Consider the following 16,031-nt stretch of genomic DNA (forward strand, 5'->3'; position numbering starts at 1 on the left):
TACTTAGCACAAACCTGGTAAAAAATGACTGGCGGACAATGGAGGAAAGCCTTGTTTTGCCCTGGGTGTGACGTCATGTGAAAACTATGAATAGAGATGTCAAGTATTGAGAATACTTATTCCTGTTCTCTCTCTCTCTCTTTCTTTTACTCTTTTCCCTGCTGGAAAAGACAGCCATTCCAGGTTAAGGTGCTGATCTAGGTTTCCAACTGTTTTGCTAACTAAGTGGCCTTAGTTGTAGGTAGTCTGGTAGTCCACCTAAACAAGCATGGGGCAGATAATGACTAGGTTTTACTAGCTAAAAACCATGTAAAACAGCTACTGTACCACCTTAATCTGGTTTAATCCAACCAGACTATGACAGCCTGATACAAATGGAAGGCATTTTCTCAATCTGGCAACAGTGTTGTTATTGAAAACAAACTATTCACGAGTTCACACTTACAAATGATTAGATAGAATAAAAAGTATGCATATTTGGCGCGCTGTCTGGAGGAGGGCAAGTGTGAGGAGACGGGGTGGAGATGGGATGCAGGAAAAACTGTCGAGGAACATGAGTCGGCTACGTATTTAGGCCTCCTCTTATGCTGATTGGGTAGATCATTTGAATGTGCTCCTCCCAAACTTTGTTAATAAAACATAATTTAAAAATAATTTGTATTAATTGAAATTAAAGCTGAAAAAATTAATGAAAATTGCAAATGTTGCTTTGGCAACTAACTGAAATAAATACATTTAAGTACTGAAATTACTAAGGCCACATTAACACAGCAGCAGAATACGGTTGTCAGTCCTGTATTTGAGTCCTTAATACGGTTATGTTCACACACAGTACGGTTATTTACGGGAGTGACAACCGCATTCTATAACCGAACTCACAACCGTAAATTTTCAGTTCTCACAACCGCATTCTCGGAATATTCGCGCTGTGTAAACGGAACCGTACTGGACATCTAGTTGTCTGTCATGTCATACAGTGTGAGAGAGCCGCTCTGCTAAGGTGTTTTGTGTGTGGTTTCGCTTTCGGTAACTTACTATGACAGAGATGTGAGCTGTGTATCATCTAAAGGTGTTAGATCCAGTCACTGTTCTCCACCGGAGCGGCTCCCGTCAGTTTTGTGTTTCTTTTCCAAATTCAAATGTCGTGTCATGCGCGAGACGTCGCAAAGGACGTGACATGCGTGTGCAACGGTTATAGACTCCAGCTAGCGCGTGTTTGCTGTTGTAGCGCATGTTGCTGTTGGTTAATGAAGTTTAATGAAGTTCTGATTGATGAATTTGCGGTTCAGTTTACCTCTTTTCATGTCAAAAGTGATAAGATTTTCCAGTTTTATGGACGTCGCCATCTCTAATATTACGTTGGTCACTGTCGTTATGGTTACTAGTTATAGAATACGGGCTTGACTCTCGTAGCACGTCCATAGTGTTACAGACAGACGCTACTGTAAGTTGCTGTGTGAACGAGACATTTCAAGACTCACACCTGTAAATAAATGCGGTTGTCAATCCCAAAAACTGACTGTGTGAACGTGGCCTAAAACTGAAATAAGAGTAAAGCTAAATAGATTTTAATAAGATTAAAATAAAAAAAACTGAAAATATAAAAAATAAAAGCTAATTCAAAATATAAATTAATATCATAATAGTATGCAAAGAATATTAAAATAATGCAGTCTGGTAAGATCAAATCTGATTGGCTCAATGTCCGAGTTAGTTTGTAAGCAAAATTGTTACAGTAGTTGCATTGTATAATGAGTGATTTGTAAGTGGATTTGCCAAAGTTTTCCAGGTTAATTAACAAGTTTCTAGATCCATGAGCATGACTGTTAAATGAGTTAAATCTGGAATATTCAGTACTTATTACTGTTGGAACAGACAAAAATTCGTATCACAACACATTTTTCACTATTTATTTATTTATTTATTTATTTATCGATTTATTTATTCATTTGAGTTGTTGATTTATTTTAGCATTTTCTATACAAATGTTAAAGAAATTGCCATGCCATTATTTGAACAAATTTTCCATGCCAATCTATTTTTGTGGTTTCCAGCCTGGTTTGCATTATATTTGTTTCCATAAAGAATCCTGCAAGCACTGATAAGTGCAAATGCAGATCCTTGATTAAATAAAATTTTGCATGTTTCATGCATATGTGTGTTCTTTATGACAGTTTTTTTAAAATTAGATCCTCTTCCTAAAAAAAGGAAATATTGCAACATATCGCCTTGCTTACAGTATCGCAATATATCGTATTGTAACCCCTGTATCACAGATTCTTACCAATACACAGCCCTACCTACCTACCTTCTTGGCCAGAGTAAGCTAAAATTTGTGCTATTTATGTCTGACTATGTAAGATTAAGACCACCCCCAAACTCACCGGGAAGATCAGTGTGATAATGGCCTGTCTATAGCTCTTTTTTCTCTCTTTCATATATTCCTATGTAGATTAGAGAAGCCCACCCTTTCAGCGCGCCTGCAATTCCGTGCGGGCCGCATTTCAGCGCTGCATATGCACTCCATGCATGTCTGCTTTGTTTATGTCATTGATTTATTTATCCTGTCCATTGAGCGTGTAGCCGGCAGCGGGAGCGTGCTTTTCTTACTCTGAAATCACCACCTCCTAATTATCTGTCACAATTTCTGCTATCCCGTGCTGAAGACACAGAATGACCAATAATTACCCTCCAGCCCGCATCTTTCAGTGTGTTGCCATTGATTTCCTGGCACCCTTACCACCCCAGCCTCTGTCTCTCTCTCTCTCTTTCTCTCTCCTCCATCACCCGGGAGACAGTGAGCATATCCCTCGCCACCCGACTCCTGCCGTTAAATGTGAAAACAATGCTTTGGTTGATCATCAACTCACTAATAAAAATTAGACATGATCATTCCAGCGCTGTCAGCGCGTGTGCGCTCGTGTATTTGTTTGTGTGTGTTCTTGCACCATGCTGCTATGTCTCCGCTCATGCTGTGACACGCATGACGTGCGTGTGTGTGCGTAACAATTGAAAAGGATGAGCAGCTGTCAGTGGTGTAAATGAAGATAAATCAAACATCATTGAGAGTGTGTGTTGTTTACTCAGCGTGATTCCCAAAAGACGCAGGAGGGACAGAGAGAAAGTGATCACAAATGTCGAGCATTGATCACTCACAATTTGAAAGACATTGATTAATCGCTGCTAACCTCAACTTTTATGCACAATAGACTGGATAACATGCTCAGCAAACATGTATTCAAAACAATCACAACATTATAATGGGTTTCAGATTTTGAACTGTATAAATGTCTGTCTATCTATCTATCTATCTATCTATCTATCTATCTGGGTCAATGACGTGATGGGTCATTTTTTTGTCCAAAGACCTTAATAATAATAAAAAAACAAAGATATGTCATCCAAAGTATGTAAGGTAGTACAACTAGATCTCTTTTATTGAATCCAAAAGGTTTTAATTATATTTTGTTACATATAAAGGTATTTTAAAGATTCTGAAGTGTCAAAAAGTCATTCGGTTTAACCGTCCAAAGGCCAATACAACCATTTCATTTGTGATTAAAATATCTTAAAATGTCATAAATGTATATATATTTTTATTCTGGCATGATTGTATAACATCATATATCAACATAGTGCAAAATGGTATTAAAATTAAGTCGTTGCTTTGCTATGAGAAAGAATGTCCGCAGAAAATACATTTCATTGATGTTATTCGGAGTAACTAATATAAAGGGACCATTTTGGATAAAGTCATGCAGTCAATATCATGTGACAGGATGTGACATCATTCAGACACCTGCAAAGGACCACATGGGCGTGAAGCAAAGTAACTACCTCTCTCTTAACTATTTGAAAAATTCATGTTTTCACTTGCTGATACGCCTGTCCCGAAACATCAGGTCATTTGGTAGAACCGCTATAAAACATGGAAAATGTTGTGATATTTAAAAAACTTGTACTAAATATAAAATGTTTGATTGTTCTTTTGCTAGCTAGCTAGCAAGTTAACTAGTTAGCTAGCTAGATATCAGCCTGTTAGCATTGTTTGAAAATATCGTCATTCGGTATAACCAAAAGTGTAATTTGGTAAAACCGAAATTTTGGTTAAACCGAATGACTTTTTTGGTGACAAATTTTGTCCATCTTGTAAAAAATGACAAAAGCAGTGTTAATTGATTATAAAAACCACATAATACATTGTTAACACTTAATAAAACTTAAAATTAATTATATATTATATTTTTACACTTTTAAAAACCTTATTCGTCAATGATCTGTCTATCTATCTATCTATCTATCTATCTATCTATCATTGCTCTACTGTTACTGTATATCATTACATTGTTCCTTGGCTCCCACCTAAAGCTGATTTTATCTGGATTGTCTAGCAGGATCATGTTCTCTTACTCAAACAGACATTAAGGTCACACTAGTTTCAGCCTACTAATAATGACTGCATTAAGACAAGGCAGAAGCCTCCGCCAATATGTTGCTTAAGCAGTGGGCTAGATGAATGCTCAAGCGGTAAACCGTAGCCCACTACGTCTAGCACACACCTACCAAGTCCACCTTTGAGCAACAGTCATGCAGTTTAATGCTGTTCAAACATTTAGAATTGTAAAACAACTGTTGTTTCTTTAAAGATTTTTTTTTTAACCTTTCAAATAATTTCATAGATAGTGTATCTTGGCAACCATTTCAAAGAGCTTCTAATGAGATTTATAACGCCCCCCCAACCCTAGATTTCAGGCCATTGCTACACCCCTGGGTACATCTCAGCATTCATTTCGCATTGATGCCTGACACAGTTGGTGCTAAATGACTATTACCCATTTGACTCTGCTCTTCTACTACAGCCAGTACGGTCACATGGCAGAAGCCCCCCCTGCTTACCCCAGCCCTCTCTAGATGCCCCTTCAACCTGATGGATGTCATCAATAATGGACGCCCGTTGCTCACTCCCACCCCGGGACACAGAAAATCACAAGCCAGCCGAAGTGGCAGCCCGAGCCCAGCAGAGGTGTGATAATTCACATCCACATTTATACTTTTAAATTTCATCAAGTAGTTTACCTCCCCAAACATGCCACAGGCTGAGGGGAGAAAGCTGACAAAGAAATGTGGGTTTGATAGGAGCTAGAGAAATCTGGCCTGACTGTCTTTGCTCAGGGTAAAACCCACCGAATGAGGTAAATGCATCAGCGGCAGGGGCTGTCTCGACACGGGTGGCAGGAGGAGGATGGAGGGGACGAGAGAGAGAGAGAGAGAGAAGTGTCGGAGTGCTGGGGAAAGGCTGGATCCAGCGGCTAGGACATAATGAAGCACACCAGGCAGGGTGAGCATTAAGGGCTGTCACTTGTATTGGCAGCTACCCCCTTCCCAACACCTCTCACTGCACAGCAAAACCAGTCAGCTGGACACGGCTTCAGAATTCATTTACAGTCTCTATCGCTGACCCAAGGAAATGTAGATCCGGTAAGAAAGAGAAAGTGAGAAAGAGAGGTGAGAAAAGGATCAGGGATGTGAAAGAGTGGTGGAGACTCACTTACAAAAAGTACCATCCTGTTACCATGTTTTTTCAGAGATGGGTGCTATTCGAATTTTACAGTTCCTGAGAATTTGAATTGGAAATAATTTTGACTTGATTGGATTTTAATTATATTATTAATATATAGACAAAACGCTGGATTTGCACAAAAGATTAACATTCTAGTCGATGAGTTGAATCAACTCCACAGCAACTACATAAATTTATCCGCTAAACATTCAGAAACGTCCAGTTGCATTCTAAAAGTTGTAACTTCCTCCATCAGTGTCCGACTCCGGTTTGAACAATGTAAGGCTGAACACCGTTACTGTCAATCGTCATTTTGGCTGCGTGAGATTCTCCAGCTTTGTTGTTGTTGAGCAACTGAAGCGCAAGCTGTTAAAGCTCCGCCCTCTTTTGGAAAGCGGGCCGGGAGCAGCAGCTCATTTGCATTTAAAGGGACACACAAAAACGGCATGCTTTTGCTCACACCCAAATAGGGGCAAATTTGACAAGCTATAATAAATGATCTGTGGGGTATTTTGAGCTAAAACTTCATAGACACATTCTGGGGACACCAGAGACTTATATTACATCTTGTGAAAAGGAGCATAATAGGTCCCCTTTAAAGTTTGAACATTTTATATATTCAGGAATTTGATAAGAATTAAAAGGCATTCCTAATTCAGTTTTGAATGGGACATAATCCAGATGTAACTTATGGTATATGAATATGGTAATAATACATTGTCATGGTAGCAAAGTAACCCCATAGTATTCTTGTAAGCAGAGGAGTGGGGAAAAGAAGAGAGAACTGAATACAGAAAGATGGGTTTGGCAAGCAAAGAAAGTGAGGGAATGAGACGGAGAGAAAAAGAGCGGGAGATGAGTCCAGAGACGGCGGGTGGGTCAGGGATGGCATAGCAGAGAGGCAGAGATAAGGTAATGACAGGTTGGCGGGCCGGACTAATGCTGTAGCTGGACCAGGTCTGTGGCAGTTGAGCTGATCATCACAGTCCTGCCATCTGGAAAAGCCTGTTTCCTTTCTGCAGAGCTCATCACCTCCCCCGCATCGGACCGCACCACACCACACCAAGCCAGCAGACTGGCACGGCTCAGCACTCCATAAAGTCCAGCCCTGCCATGGAGACACAACTGCAATAATTCGCCCACCCAGTACAAGAGCTGAACACTCACAATCTACAGCTAATGAGTGACATGGGGTGGGTGATACAAGCAGAAATTTTCTCAATCACAATATTCTCGATTTTGGCAGACAGCAAGTTTACAGTGGGATCCAAATTTCTTACATAACTACTTTGCATTTTTCTAATTTAATGGATTTTATTTCATTACAAATTAAAGTGTTACTGTATCTGCATGACAATTGGAGCACACTACTCAAGCTGCATGAACTGTGCCTGGAAAACATGATCATCAGGTTTGAAGCAAGAACATTTTAACATTTGTACACATTATCAGTATCACATATTTGATTATTTGAGCCAAGAAATATTGCAGAATCTTAATATTTTCTATTGATTTTCCTATTCATTTTGAATAATACAATGTAGTCACAGAATTGTAGACCCCAGTGTACTCATTATTACTTTTTAAGTACTGAAATTGTTCTACCACATAGTAGAATAATATTGATTTGATTTGATTTGATTTTAAACCGCAGAAAAGTATTTTGACACTTTTGGACAGTTAAATATGTCTTGAATTTCATTGTAATTTTTGAATTTCTAAATTTGTAATTTTTAGTGGATATAGGCAGTTGTAATTTTGAACAGTTTGTTTATTCTTATATATATATATATATATATATATATATATATATATATATATAATATTTATGCAGAGTCATGTACATTTTATCAAATCATTTTTTAACCATGAAATATTACACATTTTAATAGACAATTTTTTTTTATTGATAGACATACCTCCGATCATTTGGGTGCATTTTTTGAGTATCCATTGTCAGAGGGTTGGGACAATGTTCCTGGTTTTCTCCCCTGATGATGGCCTTGATCCTGCTGATTAAAGGGGACCTATAATGCCCCTTTTACAAGATGTAATATCTTGTCTCAGTCTCTGGTGTCCCCAGAATGTGTCTGTAAAGTTTCAGCTCAAAATACCCCACAGATCATTTATTACAGCTTGTCAAATTTGCCCCTATTTGGGTGTGAGCAAAAACACACCGTTTTTGTGTGTGTCCCTTTAAATGCAAATGAGCTGCTGCTTCCGGCTGCTTTCCAGAAGAGGGCGGGGCTTAAACAGCTCAGACTTCACTTACTCAACAAGAACAAAGGTGGAGAATCTCACACGTAGCCAAAATGACGATTGTCAGTAACGGTGTTCAGTCTACATTGTTCAAACCGGAGTCGGACACTGATGGAGAGACTCAGGAAGAAGTTACAACGTTTAGAATGCAACTGGACGTTTCTGAACAGTTAGTGGATAAATGTATGTAGTTGCTGTGGAGTTGATTCAACTCATCGATTAACATGTGCCATCATGTTAATCTTTTGTGTAAATCCAGCGTTGAATTGACCCTCCTTTGTGAAGCAGTCTGGCGTAAAATGACGACATGGTAACAACACTCTACTACAACAACTCTTCCTCTTCTCTAAAGCAGCCCAACATGGCCTCACCCCCTTTGTTGCGTGTTCCCGGGGGCAGGGTTTATGTAAATTTTGGGGTTTGCATCCTGGGAAGAAACTTGTTCTAGTCCCTACCAGCCATTTGTCGTAGTCCTTAAAAAGCGATTTCTGTAAAAGAAAATATCTCCCTTTGCATTGAAAGTGAAATCATAATCAAGGACCCCTTTAAGTTAATTTCTGACATGATTTTTTTCCAGTTGACAAATTTTTACAGGTTTAACCAAAATAGCACCCACCCCCTACAGTGATAAAAATGCAAAAAGACCTGCTGTGTTAAAGGCCGATCTTTGACAATTCTTTATGTTGTGGACACTGTGTACGTTAAGCACTGCAATTTCCCCCTGTGGAAATAGGCAAAGAAATTAAATTGATTTAGGAAAGCTGACAGATGAGAGAACTCCAGCAGTCCAGCAGCCGCGCGCTTCAATTGAACGTTTATTCCCTACAGAATTTGCCCTGTATTATTAAATCTCTCCACAGAACTGACCCTCACATATATCTTACTCTCCAAGTCTTTCTCAGATGTTAAGTGCTCTAAATTTCATTTTTTATTCCAGTTCTGGTTATTTTGCTCAAAGTAATGATTGACACCTACCGAGACGGCGTATTGGAACGGCGATACGTTTACATGCATTGCTGGCTGTTTTATTGAGTCTGGATGTCATCGATACCCAAATCTATAGAGGAAGGGTAAATGACTTGTTATCATCTTTCTCTTATCATGTGGAAGATGAACACATCACAATTATTGTCTCAACAATATAGATTCTGTCTTTTTGGTCCAGCACATCTTTTGTTCTATGGTGGGAATCGATCATTATATCATAGTAATTATGTTACAAGTCTGTTTTCATTGCGGAACTATGGTGAGAGAGGCATTGATATTGTCCAGAGAACCTCCCATTCGATGTTGTTTCTTTTTCGGAAATCCAATTTCTGGCCTAACCAAGTTGAGTTTTCTGCTTCAGTGAAGTGCACAGGCATAGTCAGTCACCTACAGTGTAATTAAACCCAAACAAACTCCATCAATCAGCTGACATTAGTCCAGGAAACACACACACACACACACACACACACACAGGCAATCTGGAAATCAAGTTTAGAAAGCAGGCAGCGAGCAGCATGATTACAGCAGTAGAGTGAGTCACAGGTAAGCCCTGAGGCAATGGAGACGCTAGTGGAACATAACGCTGACCGTACACACACATACACACACCAAGCAGGGTCACATGCAAAGAAGCATGTCTAAATGTTGCATGCAGTGCTCAATAGTGCCATTAAATCCCAGCAGTGGAAGAACAGAATCTTTATTACTAAATCTTGTCAGAGCTGTGGCCTAGTTACTATACATTTACTGATGCACTGAGCTGTGGCTCTCATGTGGGTGACGGAAGTTTAAATAGGACTTGTGGTGTTTTCTGATCTCAATTATTACCTGTCCTATTACAGTACCTATCCAGAAAAAAGCAAGGCCAAAAATGAGTAGTTAAAACTACAAAATTGTGTAATACAAGTAAACTTTTTTAACCTTTTATTTTTATTTATTTACTTTTTGCCAAATTGAAGAGGGCAGTCCCACAACGCACTGTTACAATGAATAAATAAATCTTGTCCTTAATTTATTTTAAATAGTTTTGATCAAAAATAGTTTAATATGAAATATTTTACCTCCAATTTCATTCGGCCCAATTAAAGAAGGCAGTCCCATAATGCACGGCGACAGTGAATAAATAAATCAGAAATGGTCGGACAAAGCGAGAGAAATTATACCAAAAAGTACTGATAAAAAAAAAAAATAGTTTAATTTAATTATTTTATACAAAATTTAGGCAATTCCATAGTGCAATGTGCCAATGAATAAACATATCCAAGATGGCAGAAGTAAGAAAATAAATGTCCTTAATTTGTTCAATTCAAAATAGTTTCAAATAAACAATTTTACCCAAAATTTCATTTCAACAAACAAAAAATTACAGCTGTGTCTGAAATCGCATACTCTAGGTAGTTCTTTTGACTAAGTAATTCATTCACAACCCTTAAAAGGTGCAATAGGTGATTCTCTACAGAGACATTTTTTGTTACACTGGTTGAAAGTCTCCTCATATCCTGATAGCAATCACTATGTTAAATGGTCTGTGGAAGGCGCAGGACCATAAAATGTTCATTCAATTATTATATTTGGTCCGAATGAAATAATACGATGTCCAGGCAGGTAGCCTGTCAACATATGTTTTTACATACCTTCATGCACCCTGTTCGCGCAGACATCACAGGTCATCAGCGCATTTCATGCAATGCAGAGTTTATGTAGACAGACGTCAGTCACAGAGCACCACAAACAAACAGCAGCCACTTTTTACAGTTCTTACCGAATCAAAACTACAAGCTTATGCTGCGTTCACTCCATAACTACCGTAATTAAGAGATGGCAACCCGTGACGTTCTAACCAGAGCTGTTCATGTCCTCAGACTTGGAATTATGCGTTTCCATGTCAACAGTATCAACACCGAAATGAATCTGCAGCAGTTAGGTACAAGCTTGTTTACGTTCATTATTATTGTAATGATATGTGCTTTGAGACATGGGGTAGTCGCCATCTCTTGTGATGCTTTGCCGAGAGCAGCTGTGTGTGTGTGCGTTCATGTGTTTTAGAGGAGGCGTGGCTTTGGACGGCAATTTGCAGGGAGCTGTGATAGTATGTTTTCAATGCTAGCAGGCTAATGTTAGCATTTCCCAGATCACCTACTGCACCTTTAATAATGTATGTTCTATATAGTATGAAATTGTGTAGTATGAATTTGAATGTAATCATGACATACTATATTTATCATGTTGTTATTATCATGTGACCTACCAGCGTCAGTTGTGTCACTTCACTGCTATTCACAAAACCTCTCCTGTGGCCTCATGGGATAGTAAAGTATCCACTGGATGTGTACTTCAGAATCTCACCAGGTTTGCCTACTAGTATGCGATTTTGGATGCAGGCAATATGTTAAAACTACCATAGATTTACATTTGCAATTCAACCAACTGTGCAGGTGGAGCTTAGTGGAGCGTTAATTAATAGTGAAGCATGAACAGGTTTGCAGTAATTGAGAATGTGCACAAGATGACAGTTTTTAGGCCACAGTTTCATCTGGGTTATTTTATAGAGTTTGATTTCTGTTCCACTCTTAGCATCGTACCTATGTGTTGTGTGCCTCCTTCTCTCACACACAGTAAACAGGTTAGCGTGGTGTGTATCTTTTCTCAGGAGATGACAGCTTGTTTGTGGGTGTATGGGCGTGCGTGTGTGAGTTTCTCTTTGAAGTGTCACAGCTTTTCAGACTCAGTTGCTGTCTCACTGTGCGCTGTGTGTGTCTCCGCCCCCAGGTCAGCCCTCTGCGTTTGAAGCGACAAATCGGCCGTCAGCGCGCATGTCGGATACCAGGCACCATAGCGTTCTGTCTCTCTCTCTTTCTCACTCTCTGCAGATGTTCTCTCTACCTATTCAGCAGGTACTGTATATCTTTATCTGCACTTTCACACGCATACACAAAAAAAACACACACACGCTCTGTTCCAAAACCCAAGCGAGCTGTCTCTTTACACAACATTTTAATGCACTGGCATGCTCATAACATGATGGCTGTTCCAAAAGGTGAGCATGTTAATTATTCTACTTCCTAAGATAATTTCATTTAGCCAAATTGCAGGAGACTAGAAATGCACTGCAACAATGAATAAATAAATCTAAGATGGTGGACGACGTGAGAGAATAAATATCCTTAAAGGATAGGTTCACTTCAGCATTAAAATTTACTCACCCCCATGTCATCCAAGATGTTTGTTTTTCTTTCTTCAGTCGAAAAAAAAATTAAGGTTTTTGAGGAAAACATTCCAGGATTTTTCTCCATATAGTGGACTTCTCTGGGGTACAATGGGTTGAAGGTCCAAATTGCAGTTTCAGCGCAGCTTCAAAAGGCTCTACACGATCCCAGCTGAGAAATAAGGGTCTTATCTAGCGAAACGATCGCTCATTTTCTAAAAAAAATAAATAAAAAATTATATACTTTTTAACCACAAATGCTCATCTTGCACTAGCTCTGCGATGCACCACACATGACATAATCACGTTGGAAAGGTCACACGATCTGATCTAGTGTCTACAAAGCGAACATGCAAAAACTAAGTCAAACGCCCAAACAAAGTCCGATGATTTTGAAGTTGGAGGAGAAAATGAGATGGAATTTTTTGCCCTACTGCGGTACTTCCGCCTATGTCACACGTGACTTTTCCAACATGATTATGTAATGCATGGCGCATTGCAGAGCTTAGTGGAAGACGAGCATTTGTGGTTAAAAAGTATTTAATTTTTTTTTTTTTTTAGAAAATGAGCGATCGTTTCGCTAGATAAGACCCTTATTCCTCAGCTGGGATCGCGTAGAGCCCTTTGAAGCTGCACTGAAACTGCAATTTGGACCTGTTGAAGTCCACTATATGGAGAAAAATCCTGGAATGTTTTCCTCAAAAACCTTCTTTTCGACTGAAGAAAGACATAAACATCTTGGATGACATGGGGGTTAGTAAATTATCAGGAAATTTTAATTCTGAAGTGAACTAATCCTTTAATTCGTTGAGAACTAAAATAGTATTGAATAAAATATATATATATATTTTACCCAAAATCTCATTTGACCAACTTGATTAAGACAATCCCACAACGCAACAATGGATGATTGATTGGATGAAAATGTCCGAAATTCATTTGATGTAGTATATAATTATTAAACTATGTTATCCTAAATTTCTCTTGGCCAAATGGAAGAAGGCAATCCCATAATGCACTGTGCCAATGAATAAAAATGGACAATGCGATAGAAATGTTGATTACAAAATGACTTATGATTCATTCAGTACTAAAATGTATTAAAAAAAAATATTTAAAAAAAAAATTATTTTGCCCCACAATGCATTGTGACAATAAATAAATAAATCCAAGATGCAAGAGAATAAATGTTCTTAATTCATTTGAAATAGTATTGATTAAAAACAGTTTTTACCCAAAATTTCATTTGGTCAAACTTATGCCAAAGAAGATAATCGTAAAATCGAGAAAAAAACAATACCATATATTGCAACGTGTCAATAAATAAATAAAAAGATTTATGATGCAAGAAAAATACTGATTACAAAAGTACTAATTCATCCAGTACTGAAAAGAATCTGAAAGATCTGAAGATAACTATCCCATAATGCACTCCAATGATAAAATAAATTATAAATGCACTTAAATTAATTAAATGAAAACCAGCAATTAAAAAGTTGAATAAAATATAAAACTGTTTTAACCAAGAATTCAGTGTACTATTTATGCTTATTAAATTGTCATGATGGAATCTAGTCTCCTGTGTGCTTTGTATATGGAGCACCGTTTGTGGAAAGTTCCTGTCTTTGTACAGCATTCAAATCAGCCATTTAGTGAAGATGCTGCTATAGCTTTACCTATAGGCAGTGAGGCTGCTCACTAGGGTTTGGATCAGAGCTATAGATGTGTATTTGCACGGCACTGAAACAGAGCAGCTAGTGTCGAAACACACCATCTAGTCTCTTCCTTACTACACCTACCTGTCTGCACAAGTACTTGGATCATCATAAAATGTATACATTATCTGCATTGATCACCGTAGGCAAGGAAAATCCATGCAAGAGTTTCTCTTTGAGCATACCTCCTTATGTTTTATGACAGGTATGTGTTTGGTGGGCGCAGTTTCCCCTGAGTTTGTTTCCATTATGAGTAGTTGAGGTGAAGGAGGCTGTTTTGGGCGCTGCTTACTCTAACAAGTGTGTCTCTCTCTATCTTTCTGCAGGGATGGGGTGACAGTGGGCTGTGACAGCTTTCCCTAATGACCCGTGAGTGCCCGCTTCTGTGTGCTGACATTTTGGGTGGCAGCACAGATGCCAGGCATGCAGAGGGGGGCGTTACTGCCGCTGGCAGATCTCGCTCCAAATAAATTACTGTCAGAGGTGTTGCTCTCTCCCCCTCTCTCTCTTTCTCACTCATGTACACAAAATGCAGCAGACTTTCACCGTGTCCTAACCAGGCAAGATGTGACTGTTCCGGCGACAAGCAATTTGTTTCTCATACTGAAAGCGAAACTGCTATATGATGCGGCATAGTCACAGCCAATCATAAGATATTTGATGCTCAATGTACAGCTATGTGAAGCGGGCCAATGAGATTTCATTGTGGGCGGGGCTATCCAGTGCAGAGAAATGTTAATTATACTGTACATTCAATGTCACTAATTCATTCAATACTGACAATTAATTAAAAATAGTTTAATTATTAAGCTTTTTTTTATCTAAACACTTCTTTTGTGCAAATTGAAGACAATCCCATAGTTCAGTACGCCTATTAATAAATATATTAAAGATGGCAGAAAAAGCAAGAAAATATTCAAAATGTTCAAAATGTTCAATAGACTTTTTGCTTTTTTCACTGATTTCACTTTTTTAACTTTAGTTAGTGTGTAATGTTGCTGTTTGAGGATAAACAACATCTGCAAAGTTGCGAAGTTCAAAGCAAAGGGAGATATTTTCTTTTACAGAAATCACTTTTTAAGGACTACAACAAACGGCTGGTAGGGACTACACTGAGCTTCTTCCCGGGTTGGTGACATCACTAACCCCAAAATTTACATAAACCCTGCCCCCGGGAACACGCAACAAAGGGGGCGAGGCCATGTTGGGCTGCTTTAGAGAAGAGGAAGAGTTGTTGTAGTAGAGTGTTATTGCCCTGCCGTCATTTTACACCGGACTGCTTCACAAACGAGGGTCAATTCAACGCTGGATTTGCACAAAAGATTAACATGACGGCACATGCTAGTCGATGAGTTGAATCAACTCCACAGCAACTACATAAATTTGTCCACTAACGATTCAGAAATGTCCAAATGCATTCTAAAAGTTGTAACTTATTCCCGAGTCTCTCCATCAGTGTCCGACTCCGGTTTGAACAATGTAAGGCTGAACACCGTTACTGTCAATCGTCATTTTGGCTGCGTGAGATTATCCAGCATTGTTGTTGTTGAGCAACCGAAGCGCGAGCTGTTAAAGCTCCACCCTCTTTTGGAAAGCGTGCCGGGAGCAGCAGCTCATTTGCATTTAAAGGGACACACACAAAATTGTGTGTTTTTGCTCACACCCAAATAGGGGCAAATTTGACAAGCTATAATAAATGATCTGTGGGGTATCTTGAACTGAAACTTCACAGACACATTCTGGGGACACCAGAGACTTATATTACATCTTGTAAAAGGGGAATTATAGGTCCCCTTCTTCACACTAAGAAAAAAAGGTTCTTTTAAGAACTGTTCACTGAAAGGTTGGTTGGGGGAACCAAAAATGGCTCTTCTATGGCATCTGTTATGGCATCCAAGTGCAGCATAAATTTATTCAAAAACACAACAAAGATAATCCAAACAAGGAACAGGAACAAAATAATAAGACAGGGAATAACACAACAGCTTTACAAACATGCAAACACAACGAACAACAACAGACTACTGAAACACAGGGGTACACAGAATAAGAAGAGGCTAAACAAGGCACAGGTGTCAGAAATGAATCGCTATGGTAACAAACAAGGGAACAATGGAAACAAAGGAAAACAGGAACTAAGTACAGGAAGTGAACAGAGATGGTCTTATTATTGGGAGATACAAGGGGTGCTTCTCAATATCTCTCCTCGTTTCCTCGCTCCTCCGTCCTCCATCCTATGACCCGGAAACCGATCAAGCTCAGCCATCTTGTAGGACATCTCAATTCTCTAATTGCACCGCGAGGA

General features: G+C 38.9%; 1 long non-coding RNA gene across 1 annotated transcript; it reads left to right on the forward strand.

Annotated features, from left to right (window-relative positions):
* The first annotated feature begins 4,873 nt into the window (after nucleotides 1-4,873).
* On the forward strand, nucleotides 4,874-14,500 carry LOC127525329 (uncharacterized). Its single transcript, XR_007933307.1, has 3 exons — nucleotides 4,874-5,338; nucleotides 11,576-11,700; nucleotides 14,053-14,500. It is a non-coding gene; the product is annotated as an uncharacterized LOC127525329 (long non-coding RNA).
* Nucleotides 14,501-16,031: the final 1,531 nt, after the last annotated feature.

Source organism: Ctenopharyngodon idella, chromosome 13, assembly GCF_019924925.1.
Source record: "Ctenopharyngodon idella isolate HZGC_01 chromosome 13, HZGC01, whole genome shotgun sequence".
Classification (NCBI taxonomy): domain Eukaryota; kingdom Metazoa; phylum Chordata; class Actinopteri; order Cypriniformes; family Xenocyprididae; genus Ctenopharyngodon; species Ctenopharyngodon idella.